Genomic DNA, 7,067 nt, shown 5'->3' on the forward strand with positions numbered 1-7,067 from the left:
ATTATGATAGCCAAGAAAAAAGTGAAATATGGTATATTACCCGTGCTAGTTACCTTAAGGAAGAATAATCTCAACATTAAATAATTTCTCCCTTTCTGTGAATTCTTTGCAGAAATTTTCATGTTAATTCTATATAAGCGACAGTCAGTGTTTTACATTTCACATCAGCAGTCTCTCATGTTCAAGTGGCAAAAGAAGCTAAGAACAAAAACTGAGATTGACTGCCTCACATATGTGTAATACTGCTTTGTTTGCCTCAAGGCTGAAACTAGGTAACCAAGATACATTTCTTGTCTCTTGCTTTTGTCTGTGCTTTGTTTTAATTTTTACATGGATGCAAGATGACTGCTACACACCTTAAGGTTGAAATCCGGGAGCAAAGAGTCTTTCCAAGAAACATTTCTGTTAGTTTCACTACTGCATGCATGTGTAGGTCATTCTAGTGGTCTCTGCAGCCAGGAACTTGAGTTCTTCCACTCCATAAAAGCCTGTGGGCTGATACTGAAGAAGATTCCAAGTGAGAAATTGGGAAAATAACTCTTTGGGAAGTTTTTCTGTATTCACAGATGCTTTGTGCTGCTGTCATTGGTATTCACTTTTTTTGTTATTGTTATTGAAATTAAAATGATGTCAAATCTCATATCCAGAATGATATGGCTCAGCATAAAGGATGTGTCTGTGTATGTACATATATAGATAGATATCATATATGAATACTTCTAAGAGTTGATAGGAAATAGAACTAAAAGATAAATTTACTTGAGAAGAAAAATAATTGAAATTTGGTATAGCTTTTTTTCATAACACACTTTTAAAAAAGATTTATTAATTTTTTATTTTAAAGACAGAGTTACAGAGAGAAAGAGTGAGAGCGAGAGCGAGAGAGAGATTCCATCAAATGCTCACTCCACAAATGGCTACAATGGCCAGAGCTAGGCCGATGAGAAGCCAGGAGCCAGGCGCTTCTTCTTGGTCTCCCACATGGGCGATGAAATGTGAATATTATTTATATTTTTGGCTATAGGAAGATTAGTGGGGCCGGCACTGTGATGCAGTAGGTTAACGCCCTGGCCTGAAGCGCTGGCATTCCATATGGGCACCAGTTCGAGACCTGGCTGCTCCACTTCTGATCCAGCTTTCTGCTATGACCTGGGAAAGTGGTAGAAGATGGCTGAACTCCTTGGGCTCCTGCACCCGCATGGGAGACCTGGAAGATGCTCCTGGCTTCTGGCTTCAGATCGGTGCAGCTCCAACCATTGCGGCCAACTGGGGAGTGAACCAGCAGATGGAAGACTTCTCTCTCTCTCTTCCTCTCCCCTCTCTGTGTAACTCTGACTTCGAATAAATAAATAAATCTTTAAAAAAAAGGAAAGATTAATGATAGCATGAGATATGGGACCTGGTAAGCTAGAAAAACTGCTTTAAACAAGTGAAACTAATTTGAGGAACTAAACACCTATGTCAAAATCTCCTTTGCTTCAGTTGATATTTAAAAATCATAAAAATATTACATCTGAATAAAACATAAAAAATTATAAATCATATCCTTTAACACCTGAGTCTTACTATGGAAAAATATCTGTACATTTAAATAACTTTAATATAATTGAATCTCCATCAAAACAAGATCATTATTAAAACTCTGTTCCATCAATGGGATGCAGGAACCTAGAAGTTCTAACCTCAATATATATGTAAATGTGCAAGTTAAGTTCTTAAATATAGCCATCAGTTCTGACAAAATTCAATGTTTTCTTTAAAAATGCAATGAATGCATTTAATACATTGTTGTTCTTAGGTCTTCTACAACGATTATGTGAAACATACATTATTTTTAATACATGATCTTTATATTTTCCACTGAAAGATTTCTTAGGTTTATTTATTTTGGGAGATGTGTCCTTTTATTTTTTAAATCAAGAAATGATTTGTGGTGCCCTGAAAAAACACAAAGAAATACCAACTCTTCAGGCTGTAATATTTTCATTTTGTAGTATGAATATGCACAATTCTAGGTACTCTGCTTTTGTACTAACGCTTAAACAAAACCTTGAACATTACAGCTGTGGAATAAATGACTTTGAATTCCAGATGTTGGAGGGAACAGCCGGCAATACATTACTGGTATTTCTTCTTTTTTAAATTTATATTTGTTTGTTTTAATGTTTTTTGAAAGGCAAAGAGACACAGAGAGACAGAGCTCTTCCGTCCACAATTCACAACAGCCAGGATTGGGCCAGGCCATCCCCAGGAATCAGGAACTCTATCTGGGCCTCTTAGTGGGTGGCAGGGACTTCAGTACTTCATCTGTCATCTGCTGCCTCGCATTACGCACATTAATAAGAAGTTGGATTAGAAGCAGAGGAGCCAGGACTTGGACCAACGCTGAGATATAGAGTATAAGCATCCCAGGTGGCAACTTAAACACTGTACTAAATTTTCATCTCACATTACTGGTATTTCATACAAATTAACTGAATCACTCCATTTCTTGTATTGTTCAGTATATCATATTTCTTATATGCCCATAAAAAAATCAATGTATGATTTGTGATGCTTCTAATGGATGCTAAGCTAATAAAAGAATCTTGCCTTATCAGACAAAACAGGGTCTGGCACACAAAATACTCTCTTAATAAATGTTTATTGAATGAATTCATTTCAAAGTCACCTTGAATTTGGAAGAATTGTTATTGGTTTGTCAAATTCTTGGATATAAATTTATCAGTTGTAACATAGGGATACAAAATTTATTACCTTACTCATTTTAAAAGATCATGGAATGTCAAAGCGAACACAAAGTCATCTTGTAGGCCGTATATTAGAGGCATGGATTTAAATGAACTATGATTTTATTTTATTTTATTTTATTTTATTTTATTTTACTTTATGTAATGCCTTCTTCACAAAGATATGAGATATTCTTTCATTGGACTTTTAAGGATCCATTGTAAATAGGCTTTATTTTTGAGAAAAACTTTTTTCTTTACAAATCCCTTAACCTATTGACCCAGTGAATTTAGAGGGGAGAATAAATTATCAAATAATTTATCTTTCTATTCTGCTGTCCATTTATACATTGAGCTTATATCTGAATGATTTTTGTTTTATATAAATGGATTTGAATCTTCTTTTTTCTGATACTTTATTTTGTTCAAAAGTAAATTTCATTCAGACTAGTGGTACACAATCCCAATGGAAAATAAAAAGTACTAGGAGAGGTTTTGTTTGAAAAATACAGATCCTGTGAAGTTTCTTCAGAGATTCTCATCCAGTAGGTATAGGTGGGCAACCGGGTTTTTTTTTTTTTTTTTTTTTTTTTTTTTTTTTTTTTTTTTTTTTTTTATGATGAGTCAGATTAGGGACCATTGATGTGGGTTCAGTTATGAGCCAAATGAACTTGTACAAGATTGGAGACAAAGATTGGATTTATATTTGTATTAAACTATCTGTTATCATTATTTTCATTTGGAAGAGCACTACTTCTGAGCTTTTCATTTAAATCATGTTAACACTCTAATCAGGCAAAGCTTCCTGTTTTCTAATCACCATTTTTAGCATTGTGTTTTATAGTCATACAGATAATGTTGAATTTGTGGTAGAGCCTACATCTTCATAAGGCCTTTTACTTACTCTGTCCAGAAAACTCATGGTTCATTACTATTGATAAAAATTTACACTTCATTTAGAATTTTTATCACAATGCTCATCTCTAAATAAAATTAAACTTATATGTTATATGTGTTTCTGCACAAAGAACAAGTTTTCTTTTTCTATAACAAAATACATGAATTATTAGCAAGTTGGGAACTGGATCATTGTTAAGATATCACAGATGATCTGAATAATCTTGTCCCAAATGCCAAATGCCATTATCAGCAGATGTACTGGAACTATTTTCTAATGCTTTGCTGAATGTGTAATGGCAAAAAGGGCCTCCCCTGATGATCACTGTAATCCAGTTTCATCTCAGTGAATTTCCATCCAACCACATCTGACTGGCAATCCCAGAAAAGTACTCAACAATTATTGAAGTTAGGTTACAAATGCCTGGAACATTTATAAATACATGCATAAAATGGCAAAAATATCATCTTTCATGTTTCATATTGATGTCAACTTGTGATTAAAATGAATGAATATTCTCAGATGCCCAGTACCTCAATTTCTTCATTACGGCTTTGCCCCAGGCATCAGTAGATTATTTCATTCTTTTATTGCCTTACTTTTCTTTTTTTAAAACTTTTATTTAAAAAATATAAATTTCCAAAGTAAAGCTTTTGGATTATAGTAGCTTTTTCCCCCTATAACCTCACTCCCACCCACATCCATCCCATCTCCCACTCCTTCTCCCATCCCGTTCACATCAAGATTCATTTTCAATTATCTGTATATACAGAACATCAATTTAGTATATACTAAGTAAAGATTTCAACAGTTTGCACCCACACAGAAACACAAAGTGTAAAGTACTCTTTGAGTACTAGTTAGACCATGATATCACATAGTACAACACATTAAGGACAGAGATCCTACATGGGGAGTAAGTGCAAAGTGACTTCTGTTGTTGACTTAACAATTTGACACTCTTGTTTATGGGATCAGTAATCAACCGAGGCTCTTGTCATGAGTTGCCAAGGCTATGGAAGCCTTTTGAGTTCGCCAACTCTGAACTTTTTTAGACAAGATCATAGTCAAAGTGGAAGTTTTCTCCTGCCTTCAGAGAAACGTACCTCCTTCTTTGATGCCTGTTCTTTCCACTGGGATCTCACTCGCAGAGATCTTTCATTTAGGTCATTTTTTTTTTCTGCAGTGTCTTGGCTTTCCAAGCCTGAAATACTCTCATGATCTTTTTAGCCAGATCCGAATGCCTTAAGGGCTGATTCTGAGGCCAGAATGCTGTTTAGGACATCTGCCATTCTATGAGTCTGCTGTGTATCCCGCTTCCCATGTTGGATGGTTCTCTCCTTTTTAATTCTATCAGTTAGTATTTGCAATCACTAGTCTTGTTTATGTGATCCCTTTGACTCTTAGACCTATCATTATGATCAATTATGAACTGAAATTGATCACTTGGACTAGTGAGATGGCATTGGTACATGCCACCTTGATGGGATTGAAATGGAATCCCCTGGCATGTTTCTAACTCTACCATATGGGGCAAGTCAGCCTGAGCATGTCCCAAATTGTACATCTTCTCCCTCTTTTATTCCCACTCTTATATTTAACAGGGATCACTTTTCAGTTAAATTTAAACACCTAAAAATAATTGTGTGTTAATTACAGAGTTCAACCAATAGTATTAAGTAGAACAAAAAAAAATACTAAAAGGGATAAAGTATTAAGTTGTTCATCAACAGTCAGGACAAAGGCTGATCAAGTCATTGTTTCTCATAGTGTCCATTTCCTTTTTGGTGCTCAGTTAGTTGTCGCCAATCAGGGAGAACATATGATATTTGTCCCTTTGGAACTGGCTTATTTCACTCAGCATGATGTTTTGCAGATTTTTCCGTTTTGTTGCAAATGACCAGAATTCATTTTTTTCTGCTGTATAGTATTCTACAGTGTACATATCCCATAATTTCTTATCCAGTCCACTATTGATGAGCATTTAGGTTGATTCTAGATCTTAGCTATTGTGAATTGAGCTGCAATGAACATTAAGGTGCAGACAGCTCTTTTATTTGCCAATTTAATTTCCTTTGGGTAAATTCCAAGGAGTGGGATGGCTGGGTTATATGGTAGGGTTATATTCAGGTTTCTGAGGAATCTCCAGACTGACTTCCATAGTGGCTTTACCAGTTTGCATTCCCACCAACAGTGGGTTAGTGTCCCTTTTTCCCCACATCCTTTCCAGCATCTATTGTTGGTAGATTTCTGAATGTGAGCCATTCTCACTGGGGTGAGGTGAAACCTCATTGTGGTTTTGATTTACATTTCCCTGATTGCTAGTGATCCTAAACATTTTTTATGTGTCTGTTGGCCATTGAGGTCCTTGGCCCATCTCTTAAGTGGGTTGTTTGTTTTGTTATTGTGGAGTTTCTTGATTTCTTTGTAGATTCTGGTTATTAATCCTTTGTTGGTTGCATAGTTTGCAAATATTTTACCCATTCTTTTGGTTGCCTCTTCACTTTCCTGACTGTTTCTTTCTCAGTACAGAAACCTCTCAATTTTATGTAATCCCAATTGTTAATTTTGGCTTTAACTGCCTGTGCCTCCGGGGTCTTTTCCAAGAAGTCTTTGCCTGTACCTATATCTTGCAGGATTTCTCCAATGCTCTCTACTAATTTGATGGTGTCAGGTTGTAGATTTAGATCTTTAATCCATGCCTCACTTTGCATGTGACTTCTGAATCTCAGATATCATTACAGGGGAGAAAAATATCAACTCTCAATCTGGTTGAGTTATTTTGAGTCCTGTTGGTAGAAAGGATGCAGGTAACCAAATCCAGGGTTCCTTTATTCATATGAAGTCACAAGATGTTTGGGTGAAATCATACTCAAGGCCTCTCTAGGTCTCAAGGTGTTTAACTTTACCATTTTGCAGATTAATAGCAATCTTCAAGCTGTAGCTTCATAACTGCACTATTTGAATGATAATAGTATTCTTACAAATCAGTAGAAGAAAAAATATAAATTGCCCTTTTATTCCTGGCCCTGTTACTTTCTTTTTCTCTTTTATGTGTTATTTCTCATTTTTGTTTTTTTCTTTGATTTTATTCAGACATTTTACCTTCTAGAATGAAATGTCAGCATTTGTAGCATTTGAAATTGTCCATAACTAATTTATGGATTTTAAGGTACTACTTAAAATTGTTTATCATATGTATTTAAATATTTTCATGTTTCAAATACAAATAAAATTTTAGCAGAAATAAATGATATTTCATTTTGTATAGGTTTTTTACACGATAAGCATCGTCAGGGATCAAGATAGTTTGTCGAAAATAACATCAAGTGCTGTTCATGAACTTTGTTATTTTCTTGTCACCTTTTCCTTCCTTTTAAATTTCTGCTCCCATAACTAATATAATTCACATTAAAATTAGACAAAGGAGCTACTAAATC

This window comes from Lepus europaeus, chromosome 22 (assembly GCF_033115175.1).
Source record: "Lepus europaeus isolate LE1 chromosome 22, mLepTim1.pri, whole genome shotgun sequence".
NCBI classification, from domain to species: Eukaryota; Metazoa; Chordata; class Mammalia; order Lagomorpha; family Leporidae; genus Lepus; species Lepus europaeus.